The sequence below is a fragment of the Bos javanicus genome, chromosome 16 (genome assembly GCF_032452875.1).
Source record: "Bos javanicus breed banteng chromosome 16, ARS-OSU_banteng_1.0, whole genome shotgun sequence".
In the NCBI taxonomy this organism is placed as follows: Eukaryota; Metazoa; Chordata; class Mammalia; order Artiodactyla; family Bovidae; genus Bos; species Bos javanicus.
The window spans coordinates 49,050,452-49,076,220 of NC_083883.1; positions in this window are offsets into that span (position 1 = coordinate 49,050,452).

A 25,769-nucleotide genomic window follows, 5' to 3' on the forward strand; every position below is an offset into this window, starting at 1 on the left:
GCTCTGTTGGGTCTTAGGTGTGGCACACAGGATCTTTGTTGCATGTGGGCTTCAGCTGTGGCCTGTGGGCACTGGAGCTCCTGGGCTCAGTAGTGGTGGCAAGCAGGCTCTGTTGCCCACAGCATGTGAGATCTTAATTCAACCAGGGATTGAACCTCCGAACCCCGCATTGGAAGGCGGATCCTTGGACCCTTTATTCTCAGGTTCCATTGCCACCTTTACATGGTGCTCTCCCACAGTGCATCTCTTCCTTCTGGGCTTCAATTCAGCATCTGGGGCCACTTGAAGAATCCTTCGATTAGGTTCCTGGGCTGCTTATAGCTGGGATGTGCCCTTCTCCTCCTGGGGTAGGGGCAGAAGGGTCTTCAGGCTGGGAAATTAGAACGAGGAGATATTCTCTAATTTAATTGCATCTCTGCTGGTAATTCAGAAACCATCATTTGCACACATTTCTGAAAGGCTTTTCAAAGAATTTAAACACGCCACTTAAAATTCTCATTATGGTGGGAAACGGTTCCTTGGGGGCCCAACAGTTTCCTTTTGGTCTCACAATCCCTAAAGGTACAGATTTCAATTTAGAGCTTTCCACGTGGAAGCCGTGAGCCTCACGTGTAGCTCCCTCCCCACAACTGGGCAAACTCACTCATTTCCAAGTCATATGAGCACGAGAAAGCATTCATCAAACTTTCGTAATGTAATGGTCCTTGCTTCTGGGATGAAATGCAACAGGTAGATAGAATTACATCTAATGCATATTTATTGGCCAATCTGTTTGTTTACTGAAGAACATTAGTACAATTGGTAACAAACTTTCTGTTGATTTATATGAGTTTGTACAAAACTGAAGGGGGCCCTGCACTTTCCCCAAACCATGATTGCATTTCTCAGGAGAATCTCACTTTCAAATGATCTTGTTAGATATTGTTAGAAATTGATACACTTGCATACCATCAATGTTAACGCTCAGAAAACACTCAACAGTTAATTAGCGCCCCTGAGTTTTTCCCTAATTAATCAGTCATGAAAGAGCAACTCCAGGTGACTTTTCTGTGGCTGAGCATCAGCCAAAACCTCTGTATTTATTAATCTTGATGACCCGTCAGTCAGCTCAAGCAGGCTCCTTCAAAGTGACCAAAAACCAAGAGCACGCTGGGGACTCAACCCGTGTCAAGTTGAGAGTCCTTTGGACAGACAATTAAGTTATTCCCAGGTCTGTCCATACTTCTTGACACATTAAACTTCAGAAGTGGCTTAGGGTCCACTAAAAGTTAGCATTCCTAAGCTTCTTGGTGATGCCTTTCTGAGTAATCCAGAGAGTTTCATTCATGAGTCCTCAGTGAACACTCCATGCACACCCAGCCCTGCAGACAGACAGACAGACGGAGAGCTGAGGCCCTCCGTGAGGTGGATGGATGTGCTCACAGGGACAACAGGGATGGTGGTGACTCCAAGGTCCAGAATGGGTGGGGTAAGTTTGAGGAAAGAGAAATCTAAGGGGAAGAAGCAGGAAAGCAAATTACCCTTGACCCAAATTCTGGTAAAATGGAAGCCCATCTCAGGAAGGTCAAGGATCATGTTTGTAGACTTGAGTGCTTTGGAGAGTATTGAAAATCCTTGTGTGTAAAAATGGGGCAGAACAGGATCAAGGAAATGATGAACATTTGCTCTGAGTGGAGACCATGGAGCATAAACGATACTGGCTCCAAGGGGCATCCAGAGGGGTCCCAGGACACCAGCCCCGAGGGTAGCCATCCAGTACCTCCACGGTGTGGCCACTGGCAAGAGCAAGTCTCTTTGAACATAAGAGAGCACTCTGGACCTCCTCCCTGCCAACAAGCCATGGTGCATCCCCTCCACCCCCCGACCCTTTCCCCAAGGTACCACTTTCTGGTTGCTTTTGCATTTAGAGACCCTTTCTAGGCAGGGGCCCACCTTGCATCGCACCTGGGTCTGATGCTTGGGACTTTGGTCTAGGGCTTAATTTGTCTGTTTAGGGAAGGGAGGTGTTGAGCAGATGGAGTAATTGGTCACTGCTTCCCAGGGACACAGATAATAAATGAGCTGGTCCCCCAGCTAAGCGTCTGGTTGTCAGAACGGCCACCCATCCTCAGCTCCCATCGATGCTGCAATTAGTGATTCCAGCCCCAAAGCTTACCAGTTTGGAGAGTTGAAAGTTCATTAACAGTTTAAACAAATTCATTCATTTAGGTTTACCTTAAAGAGTTTCTGTAATCGCCCTCATTACATTTTTTAATGGGATTGGGAGGATAGTAATTAGGAAAACTCTTCTTCAGTCAGGGGCACTTGGGTGTTGTACACAAATATGTCACCCTGTCACACACCCCCATGATCTGGAGGTGACTCACCCCTGAGTGTCAGCCCTGGCTGTGAATCACAGCCCACAGAGACATGGAGGCATTCAGCTCAGGAAGAGGAATGAATGGCCTGGCTGGGGAGCAGGGTGAGAAAATTTCCGGCCGCCAGGAGAATAATTTTTTTTTTTTAAGCTTTTTTGCCTTGATCCTTAGCCCCAAGAGTCCCATATTGTTGGCCAGCACGGCCTCTGTGCCCACTGCTTACCATAACAGTTGGAACATTGACTCCAGAGTTTCTATTATGATTTCCAAAGACAGATGAAGACTGTCTCTCCACGCAAAGTCACAGTCAAGAATCTGATGATGTAGTTAGCTCAGACATTTCATTAAGTAGAATATTGTCCATGAGATTAGGAGAAAAGTGTGTTTCTGTAAGATCATAATGGATCCAGCTTTGTTTTAAATGGACGGCAATAAAGACGGGCACGGCACGGATTTCACCGTTGAAACACATAAGTGGGTTCTGATTCATTTATACTTCCTTGGCATTGCAGCATTTGTGTCATAAACTAGTTTGTAATAAAATCTGCAAATAAAATTTCTGATGGGGAGTGTTTGCCATGCACAGTGGAAATTTCCTGAGCTTCTGGCTTTGGGAGTTTTACTCTTGGTATTCCCAGCAGTGTTGTTTGAGATGCTTTAGTCTTCTTTCCTATTGGGAAGGAAAAACGCTCTGGAGAAAACACAGGAAGCTCTGGGTGCCCAAGGGTGCAGGCCCATCTCAGCTGTGGGATCACCATCCACAGACAGAGGCCCTCCAGGTAAGTTCAACTTCCTATAATCTTCCGGCCTTTCCACTGAGTCAGCCCGATCTAAGTCACTAGCCCCTCAGTCTCAGCATTGGAGTCTGGCATTTTAGGAGAGAAGAGACTGATACGGACTCACAGAGCCTCATAGGAGGCTCACCCTATGCCAGCTTCCTAATGCTCCTGGGGATAACTCCGGACCCACCTTGAGGAAAAGCAACATGAGACGCATCTTAGGATCTCCCCAATGCAAGGTCACCTGGAAATCTCCCCTCATTCATCTGCCTCGGAGTCCAGCGTCTCCTGTTTGAGACCCACTGGAGGGTGAGGGCACTGTCTTGGTCCATCCTGGCTGCTATAACAGAACACCATTGACTGGGTGCCCTATTGACAACAGACAATTATTTATTTTTAAAACATTTTATTTTGTATCAGGACATAGCCAATTAACACTGTTGTGATAGTTTCAGGTGAACAGTGAAGGGACTCAGTCATACATATATATATGTCTTTTCTCCCCCAGACTCTTCTCCCATCCAGAGTTCCACACAGCATTGAGCGGAGTTCCCTGTGCTCTACAGTAGGTCCTGTATGCTGCTGCTGCTGCTGCTGCTGCAAGTCGCTTCAGTCGTGTCCGACTCTGTGCAACCCCACAGACGGCAGTCCACTAGGCTCCCCGTCCCTGGGATTCTCCAGGCAAGAACACTGGAGTGGGTTGCCATTTCCTTCTCCAATGCATGAAAGTGAAAAGTGAAAGTGAAGTCGCTCAGTCCTCTTTACGACCCCATGGACTGCTGCCTACCAGGCTCCTCCGTCCATGGGATTTTCCAGGCAAGAGTACTGGAGTGGGGTGCCATTGCCTTCTCCGTCCTGCAATACTACCACATAACAATTACATTGGTCAGCATTGAGAGAAATAACTGAACAAATAAATTGGCTCGTTGAAATAGCAGCCAAGAACAAGAAAAACTAAGAGTCCTTGACGTATCCAAATCCTGTATAGGTTATTTATTTTAATTATAGCAGTGTGTATACATTGATCCCAAACTCCCAAACTATCCCTTTCTTCCATCTACTCCACTTGGTAGCCATAAGTTCACTCTAAAAACAACAGATATATATTCATCTGTTAATAAATATTTAATAAATCTGATTTATTTATCAACAGTTCTGGAGGCTAGTAGTCCAAGATCAAGATATGGACACATTCAGTATTTGGTCAGAACCTTTTTCCACATGGCTGCCTTCTCACCGTGACTACCCATGTGGTGGAAGGGGCAAAAGAGCTCTCTGGGGTCTTTTTTATAAGGTCACTAACCCCATCCCGAGGACTCCACTCTCATGACCTCAGCACCTCCCCAAGGCCCCATGCCCATACATCACTTTGGGAATTAGGTTTCAAAATACGAATACTGGGGGGACACAAACTTTCAGTCCATTGCAGGGACCATAACTGGGAGCCTAGAATTATCCTGTTAAAATGTCAAGTGACCAGGAAGTGTGCTCTCTGCCACTTGCTATCCCATCTCTGACTTGGGAGGTGATGGTTAGGGTGGGGACCGCAGGGGATGAGGAAAAGCAGGCCCGTGGGGCAGAGGCCCTGCACCTCCTAAAGGCAGGGTCTGATGTGAGAGGCCCTGTGGGTCTGGACTCAGTCCTGCAAGCACCGCCATCTACTGGGAGCAGAGCCCTGGTGTGGATGTGCCAGTATCTGCTGTGGGGAGCCTGAAGGGTCTTCTGAAAAAGATTCAGTTGGGTGCAGTGTCATGGTGTGAGCCTGCCTGTGCATTTCCTGGGGCTGGGACGAGGCCCCAGATGGGAGGAGAGGTGTGGAGCATCTTACCGACCATTGCTCTGAGCTCACCCACATTTATCTTTATCTGTACATGAGATGCCTGTTGAAACTGACCCAAGCTGGAGGCTAGGTGGGTAGACCTGTGGTTGGTGCCCTCTGAAGATCATCTAGAGGGTAAGATGTATACAAAATTTTTTGCATCAGTTTGAAATTACTCTACAGGTTTTTAAAACTTATTGCTCCCCCTTTGCACACCCTTCCATGAATTTTGATGAAAATTCAGGCCTGAGTAGTGTGCTTCGGAAGGTAAAAGATGGGCTTCCGCACCAAGCAAGACTCACGCCTTGCCTGGGACTGAGGTTCCTGTGATTTAGGGTGATTATGGCTCAGCTGTAATGAATGCATATTAAGCTTTCCTTTCGAACCCACAGAGCATTTGATTCATAAACAAATTATTCTGAGCCTGTAATGCAGGAGAGAGAAATAGCAGCTAATTTAACCATTGAATCAATGGTGAGACAGTGCAATGTGGATCGCACAATTTGAAGTATAATGAAGAAAATGAACGTGATAGCAAGAAGGCGGGATGCTTGTAAGGGCAGCTGAGGGGCCCTGCAGTGAAGATGGGAGCAGACAGCATGGTTAGGGTGGTGTCCATGCCAACAGGATGCCTTCCCACTCAAACAGCTACCCAGCCAGCCCTCAGGGGAGGCCATCAGACAGTGTTTGACAGATGCTTGGGGTAGGGAGGATGAGGGTGCCCCAGGAACAGCAGCAATGGTGGAGTCAGTCAGAGTGTGAGCCCAGTCTCCCTCACTGTCATTGCTGAGCTTCCCTGGTGGTTCAGATGGTGAAGAATCTGCCTACAACATGGGAGACCTGGGTTCAATCCCTGGGTTGGAAAGATTTCCCTGGAGAAGGGAATGGCTACCCACTCCAGTATTCCTGCCTCGAGAATCCATGCACAGAGGTGCCTGGTGGGCTACAGTCCATGGGGTCACAGAGAGTTGGACACGACTGAGGAACTACACTACTACTCACTGTCATTGCAAAGCTGCAAACAAGCCACTGGATCTTCTGAGCCCCAGTTTTCATCTGCAGAACACAGCCATGATTTAGAAATTAGAACCAGACTACATAGCATGAAATGCAGAGTTTCTGGCTCTGAACTCTGTTTCTACCTTTTGATTGGCCTTAGGCAAGTAGCGAAAACCTGGCTTTGCCTCAGTTTCCCATCTGCAAAATGGGTTAATGACAGTGAAATAATATAAGTCAACAGCTAACCGTGGCACATAGCAAACCCACAATAAGCAGAGTTCACAGTTCATCAGAAGCTTGTTGCACCCAAACTGGTTACAAGCATCCAGCCCCATTCCAGGTTTGCTCTCATGCTGTTGCTGCTGCTGCTGCTGCTAAGTCGCTTCAGTCGTGTTCGACTCTGTGCGACCCCATAGATGGCAGCCCACCAGGCTCCCCCATCCCTGGGATTCTTCAGGCAAGAACACTGGAGTGGGTTGCCATTTCCTTCTCCACTGCATGAAAGTGAAAGTGAAGTCGCTCAGTCGTGTCTGACCCTTAGCAACCCCATGGACTGCAGCCTACCAGGCTCCTCCATCCATGGAAGTTTCCAGGCAAGAGTACTGGAGTGGGTTGCCATTGCCTTCTCCACTGCTCTCGTGGAACCCACATAAATGTCATTTTCTTCTTTTCCACAAATCCTAGATCTCATCTTCCAGTTGCAGGCTCCCTTCATCTTGAGATGATTCTCATTCTTCCATTGTAGACATTCTGGGTTTTTTTTTTATACCAGTTGCTTGAATCTCCACCTCTGGATGTGCTTCACACAATTTGGGCATAAATTTTTGAGTAGTAATTTCCCAGAATGTGTCCCATGGTGCATGCATCCCCTCCCGGGGCATATGAAGGGGACAAAGAGTGGTCCCATAGCCCCACCAGCAGCTTGCAGCCTCCCATGATCCACTGGTTACCCACCGCCCAACTTCAAGGAAATTTTGTTGTTGTTCAGTTGCTAAGTCATGTCCCATTCTTTGCAACCCCATGGACTGCAGCACACCGGACTCCTCTATCCTCCACTATCTCCTGGAGTTTGCCCAAATTCATGTTCATTGAGTCGGTGATGCCATCCAACCATCTCTTCTTCTGCTGCCTCCTTCTCCAGTTCCCTTCAGTCTTTCCCAGCATCAGGGTCTTTTTCAATGAGTCGGCTCTTCACACCAGATGGCCACAAAGTATTGGAGCTTCAGCTTCAGCATCAGTCCTTCCATTGAATAATCAGGGTTGATTTCCTTTATAATTGACTGGTTTGACCTCCTTGCAGTCCAAGGAACCCTCAAGAATCTTCTACAGCATCACATTTCAAAAGCATCAATTCTTCAGTGCTCAGCTTTCTTTATGGTCCACATCTCACACCCATACAAGACTACTGGAAAAGCCATAACTTTGATGTTTACTGCCACTCAAATGATGATCAAAGTTTGCTCCATCCAGCTTGGGATAGCACCAACTTCCAGGTGATGGGCACAACCATATTTCTTTTCTGGGTGTTGGTATTTCACCCTGATCTTGCCACCTGATTACAATGTTTTGTGCCTGAATATCATCTGGAATTGCTTGACTTGGTGAACCCGTGTCTTCTGACTCAGAACCTGTTTCTTCCTGACTTGACTCATAATTTCCCATTTCAAAAGGGTGGGGGGGCTGAATAAGCCTGTGTCTGGCAATATTATGTAAATATCCACACGCCAAAAATAGTTTGCACACATCAGAAGGGCACAGAAAAATGTTCCATCACATTTGCTAAACCTCTAAATCAAAATTTTATGATGCCAATGAGTTTGCTCAGTCTCCAGTCTGGTGATTTTTATGAGATTCATTTTTTCTAAAAGGAAAGAGGGAGGTGAAATAGGAGTCATTAGCCAGGTCGTCTCAAAGGATAAACACAGAGACCCAAAACAGGAAACGCAAAAAGTTTAAAGGCAGCTGCACCATTTTGAAACAATCAGATAGAAAATAATAAAGCACAGCCACTCTTGGTCAATGTCAATCATGTCAGGATGGCAGACTTAGGGAACTCAGGCTCCTAAGACTCCCTTCAGACCCCGGAAATGTACTGCATTTCACGGTTACAGTTTCAGGAGGTGGCACCCATAAGAGCCTGTTAGTCACTCACTCGTATCCAACACTTTGCGACCCCATGTACTGTAGCCCTCCAGGCGCCTCTGTCCGTGGAATTCTCCAGGCTAGAATATTGGAATGGGTTGTCATTTCCCACTCCAGGGGATGGTCCTGACTCAGGGATAGAACCCAGGTCTCCTGCATTGCAGGCAAATTCTTTACCATCTGAACCACCAGGGAAGCCTTGATGACAGTAATTCTCGAGATGCAGGATGGAGCTTCAGATTTTATTTCATCTGAGGAAATGAAAGACAGTCATGAATGTTTCTGTGATGTTAACTGTGGGCAATGCATGTTGTCAAGCACTTCATTTTGTTGGTTCTGAGCATTCATACAGTTGACGACGCTTTTGAGTTAAGAATGTGAGGGTTTCCCTGGTGGCTCAGTGGTAAAGAATTGGCCTGCCAGTGAAGGAGACATGGGTTCAATCCCTGGTCTGGGAAGACCCCACATGCTGCGAAGCAAGTAGACCCATGTGCCACAGCTACTGAGACTGTGCTCTAGAGCCTGAAAGGCACAACTGCTGAAGCCTGCATGCCCTAGAGCCCATGCTCTGCAGCAGTAGAAACCACCACAGTGAGAAGCCTGTGCACGGCAACTAGAGAGTAGCCCCTGATTGCCAAAACTAAAGAACAGCTTGCACAGCAACGAAGACCCCGCACTGCCAAAAACAAATAAAAATTTTAAAATTACCAAAAAAGAAGGATGTATGTGCAGCTCAGGCCCTTGGAAGTTAGGGGAGGGGAGGGAATGGGAGGGGAGCCCTGGTGCTCATGAGCCAGGAGACCATACAGTCATGGACGATGGGTGTGTTGACGATGCCCAGGGTCCCGACGGTGAATCTGACCAAAGGCTTGTGAAGACAGATGGTTGAAGAATATGGCTGAAGGGGCAGCATGATGCCAGGCTTCTGAATTCAAGTGTGGGCTTCTCATTTTAAAAATTGAGTAAGGGTAGGCTTTACAAAAATCATCAGTCTTTATAATTGAGCACCAGAAAATGGTCAGTGGGCAGCAGTCAGTGGCTATATAATTAGGAAGGCTGGGCTCATATTGGCTGGCCATCTTGGAGCTCTGGTCCTCAGCAAGGGTCCCTCTTCTTGCCCCCAAGCCTGCCCAGAGCACAGCAACACCATCCTGCCCCCTTAGTGCTGTGCCACCTGTCCACGACCTTCCTAAAGATGAGATTCAGTAGATCATGTCCTTGGCAGATTCCTCCTTAGCCATGAGCCAAGCTGATGCTAGAGTAGACACTCAGTTGAAGGAATGAATGAATAGATGGAATGAATGCATTGATGAGTAAATGAATGAATGAACAAATGAATGATCAAGTGTGGAATCCTTAGTTAAAAGATTTTCTCAGACAGTCATTGTGAAAGTCTAGTGCAGGAGGACTGGATATGTTGCTTGTATGCTCAATATATTCCATTTTATTTACAATATTGCTATAGATTAAATGTTTATGTGCAACAAATTTCATGTGTTAAAATCCTAATCCCCAAGGTAATCATGTTGGGAGATAGCGACTTTGGAGGGTGATTAGGTTTAGTTCCCTTATGAATGAGGCCCAAGAGAGGCAGCTCACCCTGTCCACCATGTGAGTTTTACAGTGAGAAGACGGCCATCTGTGAATCAGGAAGTGAGCGCTCACCAGATGTCAAATCCAACAGCAACTTGATCTTGGGCTTCCCAACTCCAGGGCTGTAGGAAATAAATTTCTGTTGTTAATTAGCTACCCAAAGGCTGGTATTTTTGTATTCACTGCTATTGAGCCTACTGCAATGGGAGTTCCACTAACTATTTGTGCATATGAAACTGTTAATAATTCATGACAGTTTAGGAGTAGGGGTTACCACTCTTCCCACTGTGGACTTGAGACAATGAAGGCTCAGAGTGGCTGAGTGTCTGGTCACAGAGGGTCACTGGATCTCCTGACTCCAGACCCTGCACCCTGCCTTTCTTCACTTTGAAGGAGAATCTGATCACACAAGACTGGACACACTGAAGCTCAAATGCTTCTCCAGAGGAAAGAGGGAAGGTGGCTGCTCTGGGTGATGAACTCCTAAAATTTGTGGGGTTCATTGTTTGGGGAAGTCCTCACATGGTTAACAGGAAAGGACCAAGAGGCCCACAAGGATGCTGGCTATCTCCCTCTAGGACTGCCCATGATGCAGTCATCAGGACCAGATTTTCCTGTAAGGTCACTCATTCATTTCTTCACTCCTTCATTCACCAAACAACTGTGAGCTCTGTGTAGAGCTCAATACAATCAACAGAACGTGTCTACATACAGGGAGATATATTGTAAGGAATTGGCTTAAATGATTATGGATGCTGGCAAGTTTCAACAACTGCAGGATTGGCCATCAGGCTAGAGACTCAGGAAAGAACTGGCATTATAGTTTGAATTCAAAAGCTGCCTGATGCAGAATTCTGTCTTGTTTGGGAGGATCAGTCTTTTGGTATGCTTATATCTTCAACTGATTAGTTGAGGCCCATACACACTGGGCGGGGGTGGGGGTGCGGCAACCTGCATCACTCTGAGTCCACAGATTAAAATGCTCATCTCATCCACAAACATCCTTCTAGAAACATCCAGAATAATGTTTGACCACATCGGTGGTACCTTGGCCCAGTCAGCTGACACATAAAATGAACCACACCAAGCTATTTTAGGCCACAAACAGAACTTTCTTGACTGTGGTATAGATAGATAATTAACAGTAATGCTGTGTGTTAGGCAGTATGTGGGAAGGGGTGACTTCAAATAGTGTATCAAGGGTCAGGCTCCTTGAAAAGGCACATGTGAGCCCAGGGTGAAGGGGCCAACTGAGAAATCCAGGTAGATACTCAGGGGTAAGGACTTTGGATGTGAGGGAAGGAAAAGCAGGGAGATGCAAGGGATGATGGTGGAAATGGTGGTGGAAGAAGTCTTTAGGGCCAGCTTGAGAGCCCCTAGAAGCCTCTTTGTTTCTCCATATGTTCATCACATTGAAAGGAATGAGGACTTGAGAGACAGATGAACCTGAGCTTTCCTGCACCCTCACTGCATGTCTCTTGGTCTTGGTTTCCTTAACTACAAAGTCAGATGCAAACAACCTTGGATGGTGGCAATGGGACTTAACCTAGCCTCCTGGCACTGTATCTCAAGACTGGGAATCACTACAAGGAGAATTTGATCTTCATTGCTTTTGTCTGGGGCTCAGAAGACCTTTTAGAGCATTTACAATTTGAGTGAAATGGTCTTTAAGCCAGAGCTTCCCACTGGTAAGGAATCCGTTTCCCAATGCAGGAGATGCAGGAGATTGGGAGATGTAGATTTGATCCCTTGGCCAGGAAGATCCCTTAGAGAAGGAAATGGCAACCCACTCCAGTATTCTTGCCTGGAGAATCCCATAGACAGAAGAGCTTGGAAGGCTACAGTCCATAGGGTTGCAAAGAGTCGGACATGACTGAGCTACTGAGTACTCAAGAAGGTCTTTAAGCCACATAGACATTTTAAACCACAGACATCATTTCCTACATGCTGTATTATTAATACAATGGAAACTATTGGCACTGATGAATACCTTTTCGGCAGATTGGGGATGAACTTTCTTCTGCCTGTGCACACATCTGAATTGTGTATGCAATGTCAATGATTAGGAAGTTGTATCTCTGAATCAGGATGATACAAGCTCAGCCTTGTAAAACTGTGCCAAGGAAGATTCTTCTCCATCTCACCCTGGATCTGCAGCCCCACCAGGGGCACTGGGAAATACAAGAGACAGGGGGTGTGCTGAGCATAGGAGTCACAGGGGACTGATGACTCATCTTAGAGCTTGTCATAAATTGTGGAGGCCTCTTGCCCAATTCTTTTTAGAGTTCATGATAAAGCTTGTAAGCTGTTATGACTCAGTGATTCAACACTAGACCCACATTTACTGCTTTTCCGCTTTCAAGCTTCTAGATCAGCCTATAGGAGAAATATCTTGAAAATTAGAGGCTAAAAATTGTCTCTATTTACAACTTATATACAGAAATCAAAAATTTAACGTTTTGCCCCCAAAATATTGAAAACTAAGGTTCTTGTAAGATTTTTTTTTTTTCTTTCTACAGGTTTCAGTTGCAATTTTGGTGTTCCTGATTCTCAATTCTTATTGATTTTGCTTGAAGACAGTGAGACGGAATAATTTGAGACTTGTAAAATAGACTGGTACTAATAGAACATCAGCCTTGTTTTGTTTCCATGCATGATTTCCTTGAGGAAAGAGCTCTGCTGGTTTCAAAGTGGTTTGACAAGGATTCCTTCATGCTTCACTGCTAATCAGCTCTGGCTCTGACTATCATTTTCTCAGAGGTGCGTTTGGGGTTTGTTTTCCATTGTCTTGAAGGAAGTGGAATTCCTGTGTGAATTACAGAGACGAGAGAGGGACCCAGGGCAGCATGTGGTCCCTACATCAGGTGTATGGCCATTAGCCTGCTTCTCCATCTGTCTAATCCTCTCTCACAAGACGCAGGAAGGAGCGGTGTTTGATGAATGAAATCAGGCCAAGGAAGTAGAGAGCTGATCCCCTGAGACTGTGTTTAGGGGTTTCCAAAAAGGACACAAACCGCTCCCAGGACTCGTGCCTCCTGGGGCATCAGCTCTAGGGCCTCCAGGTGCGCACTGGACCCCAATTTCAGACTGATCTTCTAGGCATGGACCCTAAGCACGACTCACAAACTGCTTGCAAGCTCAGACAAGGACCCCTTGGCAGCTTCTGTGTTTAGATCTAAGCTTCCAATCAATTAATAACAAAACAGCAGTGTGGAGTTTAGAGGAGTCACCTTAAATAGTGTTGACAGCGGGCAGCTTGGTGCTGTGGCCATGGCCCCCCCAACACCAGGGAGGGGAGGGTCTGACTCCCTCAGCATTTTCAATCCTTTGCCCTCAGGTCCTAACTGTGGGTTCACACTGGCCTTTCCAAGTGAAAAGAATCTAGAATTCCACGTGGATTGTTGACATCTGTGCAGGTGTCATCTTTAGAAGTATGTGGGTGTTAGGAGGTATGTGAGAGACAGAGAGAGAGATTGAGATTCACCCCCTTGGCTGGCAAACACCTAGAATAAAGTTTCTTGATGCCTTGTTTTTGTGTGACATTTTGAAAAGATTAGTGTGTAGGTGTCCAGGTATTAATATTGATCGCTGCTCATTCCTTTGGGTAAACAGTGGCTTGAACACACCACCCCTTGATTACTTCAATAAGAAAGAGCAGGAGAAGAAAATCGTCCTTTTTTTCATCTTTACATGATGTAGAGGCTCTGGATGGAGGGCGTGCAAGTGGCGGCACACACGGGAGATTTCAGCTGTTGTGAGGGCACGTCGGTGGGCCCCGCTGACGCCCCCATTCCCTGCAGAGGCACGGTGGCTCTCCAGGCTTCGGTCTCCCCAGAGGTAAACCCAGCGGCCTGGGGTTCGATGGAGGCTGGGGGCTCCAGGAGAGCATAAGTTTCCTGGACCACACAGGGGGTGCTGCTGCACCCCATTTCTCATGTGTCCCTGGTCATGGGAGGCCCTCCAGCTGCCCTCCAGGTCCTCTCAGCCTCTTAGGAGGGACACGGCCTCTCCTGATCCACTAGGACATGCCACTTGGTTCAGATGTCTTGGCAGAATGCGAAGAGGACCTCCCAGGGCAAGCCTGGTGGGTGAGGTTGTGTCGCCTCCCATGGGAGTCCTGGGGACTCTGCAGTCAGACTGGGGAGCAGAGGGGAGCCATCGTGTGCCTAACACACTGGTATTAATCACAGCATTTATTCCTATAATTATTCATTTATTTAGCCTGTGTGATTGAGAGTGACTCCACTTTGGCAGGGTCTGTACTATTCATGGGTGGTGATTAATGTTAAGGGGTTGGATGATTAAAGCTCATTTTCTTTCTAGAGTTTCTCGGAAGGACAGCACATCATTTGGGGTCTTGACAGGCGGTTCCCAGGGGCGCAGGCTGGGGGCTCCCCAGGGCTCCCTTCTCTAATTGCTTTCCAGAGTGGTTTTGCTCTAATTGGCTGCTGCCAGTGGTCCTAGGGACCAGAGGCTGCATCATTTCAGTAACTGAGGATCTCCGTCTCCACTGTCGACGCTCTCTTCTTCCAGCCAAACAGCAACTAGCGATTGCAGCCAAGCCCTCCTGTCGAGCCTCTCCCTTCCTGATGCCCTGGGTGTGCGTTTGTCAGCTGTGTTTAGCCAGCAGCCCTTCTGGGCAGACGCTTGGGTTGGGATGGGTGTCAGGGTCGGCCTATAAGTCAGGATTCTAGCGTGTCTCCAGAAACTTACCCTATGAACCAGAGTTTTCCTGGGAAGATGAATGGGCGGATAGACGAGCAGCTGTCCAAGTGGACACTCTTCTGCACCTGCACCAGGCTTGCTTCTGCTTCGAAGGCACCAGGTGTCAACTGAGGGAAAAAAGTACACAACCTGAAAGTTGAGAATTACGTTTTATTTGGTTGATTTTCTGAGGGTTTAAGCCCAGGAGGCAGCCTCTCAAAAATGGCTCTGAAGGACTGCTCCAGAGAGGTAAGGGAGGAGACAGGATACACAGGAGTTTTTGCGGCAAAGACCAGCTAGTCAGAACATCAAAAGGTTACTGCTAGCTAAAGAAAACTAGACGTCTCAGATTAATGAGTTTAGTGTTTTCTTTTTAAAAGAGTTTTTTTGTTTTGTTTTTAGTTTTTGTTCTTGTTTTTAAGAGAGAGAACAGTTAGATTTTCAAGAGGTAAACTATGCTAGTCACTTGATTGATGGGATATATCACTTGTTGCTGGTTTTGTTCAGTTGCTCAGTTGTGTCTGACTCTTTGCAACCCATGGACTGTAGCCCCCACCAGACTCCTTGGTCCATGGGATTTCCCAGGCAGGAATGAACCCACTAAAGTGGGTTGCCATTTCCTACTCCACAGAATCTTCAGGACCCAGGGATCGAAACTGTGTCTCCTGCATTGCAGGCGGATTCTTTAACACTGAGTCACCTGGGAAGCCCCAGTGCTTTTCTATGTATGGGAAGTTGCAAGAGTCTGGGCTTATTGGACTCACTCCTTTGATATGCATCTTAGCTCTCCAGGGCCAGTGTCTTGTTCTTTCTCCATCCTGAGTCCCCACAGGGTGCACTGTTAGCGGTGGTTTCGGCTGCTGAGGGCTTGGCAGTTGACAGCTTCTTTGTCTCCATTCTGAGTCCCCTCAGGGCTCATCATGGTAGCGGGGAGGGAGATGCGTTGAGGGGTGGGGGGTCGGGGCGCAGGCGGGGGGTGGTGGCAGTGGCTTGATGGCTGCAGCATCCTTTGTCTGCTGATACTGCAGCACCACTTTTCATTCACACAGGTATATCTTACTGGATTCCTGGAACCAGCGACACCTACGAAGCATCTCTCGGGCATCAGGAAGCTCGAGTTTTCTCCTTCCTTGAGTCAGAGACATGATAGAAGGGCCACACCTAAAATAATGCCAAAGAACTTTGAAAATGGTTGCTCCTAGAGTCATCCGTAGCCTCTGGAGAAGTTGAACTAAACATCTCCAGGACTCCATCCTGGTTCTAACCACAGGACAGGACAGGTTCCATCTTCAAGGACCAAAGGGACCCAGAACACCATCGCACTCCAGTCAGTTGTCCAGGTTCCTGCCCTCTGTCCTCACTCCCTGGGTTTTGTTGTAGTACTTCTTGGTGAAAATGTCTTGCTTTTGGAAGAGCTTAGTCTTGAAAGCTCAAAGCATTCCAGTAACCAAGGTCCCTGATCAAGCACCCTTCCCCCTTCCATGTGCTAGAAGCAACAACATCGGGGAAATGCCCAGCGTGGTGCCGAGAACATGAGAGAGACCCATGCATTTCTGTCCCCTCTACTGTCACTGTGGGGTACAGGTGGCCATGTGCCCCTGTCACCCTGGGGACACATGTGTCACCATGAGCACAGACAGCCATGAACTTGACCTTGGCTGCCTGCAGAGGAGGCTTAGATATGGGTGTGTTGTCAGCCAGTGGACATCAGCACAACATCAAACAGCATTAAAATAGAACACTGAGCTGAGAGAGAAAATAAGAGGCCACTTCCTGTGGCTGCAGAAGGCAGGTGAAGGCTGGAAGGCCATCAAGGAGGAAGATAGCTGATGGGACCCTCAGAAGGACAGGATGCTGGTGGGTCTCCAGGGAAGAAAAGTTATGACAAATTTAGAAAGCCTATTAACAAGCAAAGACATCACTTTGCCAACAAAGGTCCATCTAGTCAAATCTATGATTTTTCCAGTAGTCATGTATGGATATGAGAGTTGGACCATAAAGAAGGCTGAGCACCGAAGAATTGATGCTTTTGAACTGTGGTGCTGGAAAAGACTCTTGAGAGTCCACTGGACTGCAAGGAGATCAAACCAGTCAATCCTAAAGAAAATCTACCCTGAATATTCATTGGAAAGACTAATATACTAAAGCTGAAGCTCCAATACTTTGGCCACCTCATGCAAAGAGACTACTCATTGGGAAAGACCCTGATGCTGGGAAAGATTGAGGGCAGGAGGAGAAGGGGGAAACAGAGGATGAGATGATTGGATGGCATCATCAGCTCAATGGACATGACTTTGAGTAAACTCCAAGAGTTAGTGAAAGATAGGGAAACCTGGCGTGCTGCAGTCCACAGGGTCACAAAGAATTGGACACAGCGGAGAGACTGAACCACAAAAACTCCAGGGCAGGAAGAGCATGCCTGGGAGGAAAGGGTGTTTGCTGAAGGCAGAAGTAAGGGCAGGGATGAGCAGGACCCCACCTGGACTGAGGAGCAGGTGGGCCAGGCAGAGCTCAGGGAAGGCAGCCAGGGGAGACTAGTCAGATCATTTCAGCAAGAAGCCCCTAAGTTTCTGGTTTCTGGGGTGACCAGTGTGGTGGAAACAGTTTTGGGCAAATGCTGATGATGCAGGACAGGAGGTGGGGGAGGCTTCTCAGAGTCCACTGCAGGACAAGGAGGCAGGACAGCTCTAGTCATCCTGCCACCTTCTCACTGGCATTTTCCCACGAAAACTCCTGTGGACTCAGGTTGGAGATGAAGCTACCCAGCCGAAGCCATCAAGGCACTGGTTTGGGGTGGAGGGGGCAGCCTCTCTCCCCCAGGGATCAGCTAGGGGGGAACACTCATTATTCCCCAGTGCCTCCCGGCCCCCCAGGCCTGAGCACCCACTCAGACAGAACCAGCTGAGTGATTAGGTGATGTGTTTTATGTGGTGGGTAAGAGGAAACACAGAGCAGGGAGAGAGAGCAGAGTGGTCTCCTTGCCAGGTCACAGGTGAAGCCTCTGCAAGGTAGTGTCCGAGCAGGTGGACAAAGTATCAGAGCTTTAGCTTCAGCATCAGTCCTTCCAATGTATATTCAGGGTTGATTTCCTTTAGGATTGACTAATTTGATCTCCTTGCAGTCCAAGGGACTCTCAAGAATCTAGCCCTAAATCTAGTGGCAAGTGTCCTTATAAGAGACACACAGAGTAGAAATACACAGAAAAAGGAGGAGGCCATGTGGAGACGGAGGCAGAGGATGGAGGGATGCAGCTACAGGCCAAGCAACACCTGGGTCACCAGGAAGCAGAAGTGAGGAATGGACTCTTTTTACAGCCTCTGGAGGGAAGATGGCTGCCAGCATCTGGATTTTACATTTCTTCTCTCCAGAATTTTGACAGAACAAATTTGCATTTTTCAAAGCCCCCCTGGCTTGTGAGACACTGTCACAATGGCCCTAGGACAAGAATACAGATACAGATGCGAACTAGTGGCATCAGGACTGCTGAGGTAGCTTTGGAATGTGTGTTCTTGCATCCCACTGTTGAGTTAGCATTTAAGGAATCCCATCATTTTTAAAGGCTCCCAGATGATTCTTATACATGCTGTCCATGGACTTGAGCTTGAAAACCACTGTTCTGATCCAGTCCTCTCTTTAAGCAGTTGCAGGAAGAGAATCTCCTCCATGACCGGGAGCACACTGGGAGTACAGGGTCCTAGTCCCAGCAATATCACCAACTCCTTACTCACAACGCTTTGATGAATGACTGGTGGATGGGCCAACAGTGTGGGTGAGGGATTTCTCAGCCTTGTCTCCCCTGGCTTCTCTAGAAAACAGGCTCAAAGCTGGGCTCAGGGACCCTGGGGAGGGGACCAATGTCTTTACCTTCAAGAAAGATGACTGGTGCTGACATTCCCACATTTTTCTCTCCTTATCCAAGCCTCCTGCCATTTTGGAAAACCACAGCTGGCTACTGACTTCTCCTTTACCTTTTCTTGCATTGTTTCTTCTTAGATGAGATTCAGGTTAAATGCACTTCCAGGTAGGCCTGGGGAGGAGAGCATCAGCTCCACTTTACTCATTAGAGTAAAAACATAATCTCATAAAGTCCTAAGGACAGCAAGGACAGCCTCATGCAACTCAAGTATCCATCTGTTGACCCTCCCTTCCCCTCAGGCAGAAGAAGGACCTCAGCCCACTGGATAGGGTCAACCTGGGAGCCCTAAGAAGCAGCACTGCTGTTAGATGTATGATTACTATGTCAATATTACTACCACCATTTAGTTAAATTAAATCTACTCTTCAACTATTTTTGTAAGAAATCAATATATGGCACATGTATCTCTCTTTGTCCTGTCTTATTCTTTTCTATTTGGATACACTTTAATCATTCCATATAATTCAAAAAGGAAATCGAAAATGAAAGCTGCCAGGATTAATTTGTCACCAATCAGTTTTCTCATATTTGGGACAATCACTAATGCATCGGAGCCCACCCACTCTCACCCTCCCCACTTGTCATAATGGACTTTGGTCGATATGACTTTTGATGGCAAAACTCACCCTCTGCGACCTTCTTGTGAGCCCTCCTGTCATCCTGTCTGTGGCAGAGACAGTAAATGGTTGTGATAAGCTATTTTATGTTATGATGTGCATTCTTTAATCTGAAATATGTTTGCTCCCCCTGCAAATCCCACTGCAAAATGAAAGTCACTTTTCTTCATTGATCAACAAGAGCCTTTACTGACAGTCACAGTGCCAGGAGCAGGAGATATGGATATGAATGAGCCACAATCTTATCCATGGTCTTACTGGGGGACAAGAGGAACCCTGCAATTCCCAGTGTAGAGAGGCCTGTGCTAGGGATACACAGCTGGGGCTTTGGGAGTGCAGAGGGAGAGCCCTGCCACCAAGGAAAGGATGGCTGAGGAAGTGTTTTATGGGGAACTGTAGGTTAACCCAGAAGGACCTTCACATCTGGCAGTGGAGGTTGGCCAGTGGGGAGGCTTCATAGCACAACATGTCCTACGACTCTGAAGACCTGAATTCAAATCTTAAACCCATAATTAAGCAGAATCTCATCCCTGACTCCAAGCACATTAGGAGTTCAGGGTCCTGGAAGAAGTTCTATTACTAATGTCTCACTTGGGGCTTTTTGCTGAATGGTTAGTGGATGGGCCAAGAGTGTGAGTGAGGAGTTTCACAGCCTTGCCTCCCCTGATTCCTCTAGCCAACAAGCTCAAAGCTGGGCCCAGGGACCTTGGGAATGGGGGACAAATGTTTTTGCCTTCAAAGAAGAAGAAGAAGAAGACTGGTGCTGACATTCTCACAAGCCTCCCGCCACTTTGGAAAACCCCAAATCAGTAACCACTTATCCCTCACTTTATCTTGCATGATTTCCTCCTTAGCTGGGATTCAGTCCAAATGATTTGTGATGCATTGTACTTCCAGGTAGACCTGGGGAAGAGAGCATTAGCTACACTTTAATCATTAGAGTAGTGAAATGATCCCACAAAGTCCTAAGAACAGTGAGAACAGCCTCATGAAACTCAAATGTCCATCCCTTGGCCCTCTCCTCCCTTCAAGACTTTAGCACCATGGATGGGGTCAGCCAGGGAGACCTAAGAAGCAGCATTGGTCTTAGTTATATGATTACTATATTCCTAAGCCTCAACTTCCTCATGTGAAAATGGAAATGGTAATTTTACTCTCTTGGCAGAGTTGTGATGAGGTTTAAATGAGATAATCCATGCAAAGCTCAAAACCTAGTACACGTCCGGCAGACTCTCAATGCGTCAACTGTCACTGCATCATCACAGGCTTTGTCTCCATCATCACAGGCTCTATTTCCATCATCACTATGGCTTCCATTGTCTGCAAACCCCCAGTCCCCCAAAACAACATGACAACTTGAGAAATCTTGTACATAGCACCCAACCTGGCCCTGTGTCAGGTTAGGGACATGGTTACCTGGCAGATGTGCCTTCTTCATCCAGTTGATAACACTTGCCTTTTAATGTACCATCAACAGAGAAAGGGCTACTAGGAGCTCCTCATTACAGGACTGATTTTGGTAAATGTTCTGTACATGCTTGGGAAGAAAGCACCTGCTCTGTTTGTTGGATACACACTCATGTACCACATTCATCAGTGACATTATTTAATTTTTCTTCCTTTAGAAATTTTGCCTGCTTTAGTCATAATTTTGGTAAAGATCCAACAGGATTGTGGATTTATCTATCTCTCCCTATAATTTCATCAGTTATTGCCTTATATGGTTTGCAGCAATTTTATTAGGTGAATACAAAGTGGAATTGTGATGTCTTCCTGGGAAATTGACCAATATATCATAATGTATTAACTCTATTTCTTTTAATGTAGTTTGGTATTATATGCTATTTTTTCCTGACATTAATATATCTATCATACATTCTGCTGCTGCTGCTGCTGCTGCTAAGTCACTTCAGTCGTGTCCGACTCTGTGTGATCCCATAGATGGCAGCCCACCAGGCTCTCCCGTCCCTGGGATTCTCCAGGCAAGAACACTGGAGTGGGTTGCCATTTCCTTCTCCAATGCATGAAAGTGAAAAGTGAAAGTGAAGTCACTCACAGTCGTGTCCGACGCTCAGCGACCCCATGGACTGCAGCCTACCAGGCTCCTCCGTCCATGGGATTTTCCAGGCAGGAGTACTGGAGTGGGGTGCCATTGCCTTCTCCGATCATACATTCTACTGGTTCTTAATTGCATAGTCTAACTTTTTCCGTCCCTTTGTTTCTAAACATTTATCCTCATTTTTAAGGTGGGTTTCTTATAAGCATAAGTTTGAATGTCTTTTTAAAAATTGGATCTCACAATCTATATCTTGCAAATTTAGTCCATTTACATTTGTTGTAATTACAGATATATAGCATTCATTTCCACAATTTTACTTTCTACAATTTGTGTACTTTTACTACATTTCCATCCTTTCTTGCCTCTCCTTTTTTGAGTTTTTTTTTTTTTTTTCTAGCTGTGTGACTTTGGGCAAATCACTCAATCTCTCAGTGCCCTTATCTATAAAAGTAAACATGGTAACAGGGGCCCACATCAGTGAAACATTTTAAGGATTACATGAGATCCCATATGAAAAATTTTAGAGTAGCACCTAACATCATTAGCATAGTCTTTGCACTTTAGTTTCTTATTTCTCTTTTTCCTTTTTTTTTTTTTAGCTTAGAATTTATGTACCATTTCTACTCTTTCAGTAGTTTTCCTTGGAAATTCATCATGAACACTTAATAAAGCCTAAGGCAACATTACAACCCCCAAGTAGCCAAAGCAAGAGCCTGAAAGCCATGCTGCTTCTGACCTTGACATTTCTACTCAAAATTCTCATGAATTAGAAATATTATTTTATTCAAATACTTTTCCTATTAAAAATTATTGTGCACCAACTCTGTGCCAGACAGTGTTCTGGGCTCTGAGGGTATAGATAAGGCTTTTTGGATTTACCCGTTTCATTCTTCACCATCCCTTCTGGTGCTCACACCTTCTTTCTGGAATCATTTTCCTTCTCTTTACAGTATAATTACTTCCCAAGGTTAAGTGGAAAGGTGGTAAATTCACTTTATTTTTATTTATTTAAAATATCTTTGGGCTTCCCTGGTGTCTCAGTGGTAAAGAAACCATCTGCCAATGCAAGAGACATCGGTTCAATCCTAGGTCAGGAACATTCCCTGGAGAAGGAAATGGCAACCCATTTCAGTATTCTTGCCTGGGAAATGCCATGGACAGAGGAACCTGGTGGACTACAATCCATGGGGTCCCCAAAGAGTCAGACATGACTTAGCGACTGAACAACAACGTATCGTTTTTTTATCTTTTGCTGAAATCATAGTTCTAGTCTAATGTTAAATTTCTCTCAAGGGTTTGAAGGTGTGACTCCACTTTCTTCTAGTTTCCATTTTGCATTTTGAGATCTTTTCTGTCAAATAAATTGTCACCCCTTTACAGATTTTTTTTTCTCTTTGGGTATCTCTAAGTTTTGCATCTTTCTGTTTGGTTATCTGCACTTTTACCACAAGGTGCCCAAGAGAGTGGATTTTTTTTTTCCACTTATTCTTGCGAGGCAGTGTGCTTCTTACATCTGTGGATTCGTATCTTCCAAAAACGCTGTGAAACCCTTGGCTATTGCATCTTAATATATTATCTCTTCTCATTTTGAGGTCTTTTCCTCTTCTGGAACTCCAGATAGATTTACACTGAAGTCTTCCACTCAACTGTCCATACCTTTTGATCTTTCTTGTTTCTCTTCTTTTTAATTCTCCATGGTATATTATGGGTTACTGCTTGAGGTCTATCTTCCTGTTCATTAATTCTTTCCTCAGTTGTGCCCAGTTTGCTTTTTAACAAAGACACTAAAATTTGCATTTAAATAATTTTACCCTCAATTTCAAAAAGTTCTGTTTTTTTGCTCAGTCTACCTGTTGCTGCTTCCTCATTTTGCAATTCTATTTTCATTTTTTCTTTAAATGTTCCTCACACTGTTACCTGGTATTCTTCTCATAATAATTTTAGCATTTCATCTCTTGGGAAAATAAATCTGGATGCATTGTTTTTGCAGATTTTCACTCTTGGTAGATTGTCCTGGTGATTGTTGATCATGAAATCAAATCAGTGAACCTTCCTGTAGGTACCTAAATGGAGAATATTCTCCTCAAAAGAGGATTTTTATTCACTTCAGCCCTAAGTCTGTGGAAGCCATCACTCATGGTTGCTCTATCTTCCTTCCACAACTCCAGGCTTTATGTGGAGTCTTGGAGTTAATTTTTCTCCTTGCTCTTGGCTTCCTGCAAGGAAGCTTTGCTACACACATGGTTCACAGCTCAGGGGTTTTGCTTTTCTAGCTCCCCCTTTTAAGTCCTCTTTAAGTTTTCCATGCAAACCCAGTGAGGCAATAAAAATTATGCTTTATGCAAGAACCAATTGTTTTGTAGCTAAAAGGCTCCCAAGAATATCTCTCCATTTCTCATTGTCATAATCCTTGACTGAACATTAAAGGGAAATGTAATTATGAGTATGATGTCATTGACAAAAAACCAGTAATGTTTCACATTTCAGATGATTCCAAATGAAGCTTTGGTCTGTTTCTCTCTGCTCACACTTTCTTATCACCCATTACACAATATCATGGTTTAAAGGTGATCCTACAAGGCTGTAGGATCCACTAGGAAGTAAAGTGTAGAAGGGGAGGACTTCTCCTGAGTTATTCACCAATGTTTCCTCATCATATACAGCAGTCTCTGGCACATAGTAGAAGTTCATTAAATATTTGTTGTCTTCTGAATGTATATCAGGTTGACTTTCAAAGACTTCTTCCAAATTAAGAAGAAAACTGAATTCTCATGTGCTATCTTCCCATGCCCACTGCCACACACACACACAATGCTAGTATTTGGGAGAATCTGGGCATAATTTCAATACCTTTTTGACATTCTGCATGTCTTGTTATGTCTGTCTGCAGGCTGTGCACACCCACAGGAGAGGACCAGCATTCTACTGTGAGATGTGACTATTCCTAGGCCTGTCTCATTGGGAATGTCTTCCACAAAGTATTAAGTCACCACTTGTTTTTCAAGTCTCATCTGGAGCAGAGCTTCAAAATCACCTGTAAGACTTGTTCAGACAGAAATTGCCGGCTCAACTCTGAGAGTTGCTAATTCAATAAGTCTGGAGTGGGGCCCAAGAACTTGCAATTCTAGAAGCTTCTGTGCCACCACTGGCCAGTGTCCACGCATTGAGAACCCCTAATCTAGGGTTTTCTCATGTAGCCATCCATTGGGCCATCTCACTCATTTGGAGGTGTCTCCAACTGGAGTCTTAGAAACCTGTGTAACTCCCAACAGGAAAAACAATGCTTGTTCTTTTCTATACTTTCTGTAATAGGGGCATATTTACTTTGTACTTTTAAAAAATCCAACTAAACATGTACTAAACACACACATATCCACAGCACGAGACCCTTCTGGATCATTCTAAATTCCGTCCATGGTTGTGCCTTTACTGAAAATTAACTTTAAAACAAAGTGCCAAAGCAAGCACAGGAGAAGCAAGTTTGATGGGTACAAATTGCAAGTTCTCATATGCAAATGCATAATAATCAGTTGTTTCAGCAGCACATCTTTTATCCCGTCCCTTCTGGAAGGCTGACACCTCCTGCCTTGTTTTGTTGAGAAGATTGATGGTCTAGGGTAGGGATACAGACAAAGCTCTCAGTGTTCTCTTTCATCCGCTGCTCATCCCAGAGCACAACCACTGTAATAAATGCAGTGTAAAAGATGGGGTGTCAGCATAATTAGTTCTTCAGCAGAAAGATAGTTGGTGATTTATAGACAAGCGTCCATGCATCCCTTTGTTCTTAACCTAAAGTCAATAGCAAAATGAGAAAGTCCAGTGGAGATTCATGGACAATCCAGTTTAGTTGTCTTATAGACAGAGTATCACATGTCAATATAATATTACTATCATCCAGAAAAAAAAGAAGTATTATAAAAACCTTGCCTCATTTTTCTTTGATCATTTACTGTATCTGGACCCTGACACATTAGCAATGCTGATCAGAAGTTGTGTCTCTCTTTTCTCACCAGGCCTCCCTTCCTTCTTTTGCCAAATTGAAGACTCACCTGTACAGAATGCTCCTCCCTGTTGGCACAGAGTGTGAAAGTGCTGCCCACACACTGGTTGGCTCCTAGGGGGCCACAATCCACGGTGCCTTCTATCCATGCCGTGCTGCTGAAGGCCATGCTCTCCCCTCCCTCTGGCTGAGATGAAAAAGGTTTTAAAGTGAAGCAGCTCAAATCCAGGCTGAAGCCATGAAGGGGACTCTGAGCAGGTGAAGACACTTTCTCCCTCTGCCTTTCCCTCTCCCAGCCCAAGGTCTCTTGCCACAGGTACACAGTCAGGGGTGTTTGGGGGCAGTCATTGCTGGGTCCAGAATTTGCATGTATGCTGGTGCAATCGGGTAATAAGACCAAAAAAACCCAGCCAACCAAAATAAAACTTTTTATTCACTGGAAAGACTGATGCTGAAGCTGAAACTCTTGTACTTTGGCCACCTGATACAAAGAGCCAACTCATTGGAAAAGATCCTGGTGTTGGGGAAGAATGAAGACAAAAGGAGAAGGGGGCAGCAGAGGGTGAGGTGGTTAGACAGCATCACTGACTCAATGGACATTAATTTGAGCAAACTCCAGGAGATAGTGAAGGACAGGGAAACTTGGTGTGCTGCAGTCCATGGGGTCCCAAAAAGTCAGACATGAGTTAGTGACTGAACAGCAATAACATCAATGATAAGGCAGAAACTGGAGAATGTAGTTTAGGGTTACAGCCACAGGGACATCTTGATTCTCAGCCTCCAA